The following is a 1,336-nucleotide window of genomic DNA, read 5'->3' as shown; positions in this document are numbered from 1 at the left end:
GTGAGCAAGCTACAAAACAGGGCTGAATTTCTAGAGAGTGAAGATGTGTTGTTTCGCGGCTTCTGTAGATCACCCTACTTGCTTGCTTTTTGCTGCCACCAGCTGTCTGCAAGTGCGTGGGCCCATCAAGCAGGAGCTGCAGGTTCAACTCCAGGTCTGTGACTCAGGATATTAGAAAAGTAACCCAATTTTAATCACTCTAAACTTGAATGAAGGTGCTCTGGTGGTGAAATGGTTAAGCACTCAGCTGCTAACCGAAAGGTTGAGGTTGGCGAGTTGAACCCACCCAGCAGCTCTGCGGGAGAAAGATCTGGCCATCGGCTTCTGTAAACATTACCGCCAAGAACACCCGATGGGGCAGTTCTACTCTGTAACACATGGGGTCACTGTGAGTTGGAATTGGCTTGACAGCACCCAACAACAAACAAACTTGAATGAAGTGTTCACAATATTTCAGCCCATTTTTCAATTAGGACAGAGTGAGTTGATGAAAATAGGCCAACTTTGTCTGTATTGTAAACACATTTTTAAATTTTTGTCCCCCAACCCACCCCAAGAAAAAGAAAAGAAAGAAAATAAACAAACAAAAAGATACTTGACATGAATTTATTTTAAAAAATTCTCCCATGTGGACAGTATCAGAGGGAGATACCAAAACCAAACCAAACCCATGGCCATCGAGTCGATTTTGACTCGTAATGACCCTATAGGACAGAGTAGAACTGCCCCATAGGGTTTCCAAGGAGCGGCTGTTGGATCTGTTGGTTAGCAGCCGAGCTTTTAACAACTGTGTCACCAGGGCTCCTGAGGGAGATATGAGTTCTGATTTTGCATTGTATATGGCAGAAGTAATTCCTTATAGAAACACAATATGGTGTTTTGTAACATTTGAGATGGCAGGTTGTTTGCTTGAAAGCCACAGCAGGAGTTGCTGCTTTGGGGATAGTAAGCATAATGGTTAGGAGCATGGGATCTGGAGCTGGCTGCTTGGGTTCAGATCTCAGCTCCACCGTTTGCTTGCTCATTGACCTTGAACAAATTTCTTAACCTCCCTGTGCTTTAGTTTTCTAAGCTGTAAAATGGAGGTAATAATAGTACTTATACTATAGGGTAGCTATGAGCCGGAATCGACTCGACGGCAACAAGTTTGCCATAGGGACATTGTGAGGATAAATAAATTAATACACATAAACCCCTTAGAATAGTGTCTGACGCATAACAACATTATGTAAGTTATAGAAACTTATATAATTCTTTTTTTCCAGTTTACTCTTTGGAAAATCAAAAAGCACTATTTATATAGACACCCAATTTGAACACAATCATTTTTTTCAGA

The 1,336-nt window shown here is 41.7% G+C and overlaps 1 protein-coding gene across 1 annotated transcript in view; it reads left to right on the top strand.

Annotated features, from left to right (window-relative positions):
• ECRG4 (ECRG4 augurin precursor) overlaps positions 1 to 1,336 on the top strand; it is a 14,543-nt gene that overhangs the window by 5,168 nt on the left and 8,039 nt on the right. The gene's annotated exons all lie outside the window — the stretch shown is intronic.

The sequence above is a fragment of the Trichechus manatus genome, unplaced genomic scaffold, assembly GCF_000243295.1.
Source record: "Trichechus manatus latirostris isolate Lorelei unplaced genomic scaffold, TriManLat1.0 scaffold00004, whole genome shotgun sequence".
NCBI classification, from domain to species: domain Eukaryota; kingdom Metazoa; phylum Chordata; class Mammalia; order Sirenia; family Trichechidae; genus Trichechus; species Trichechus manatus.
This window is presented reverse-complemented; position numbering and strand designations above follow the sequence as displayed.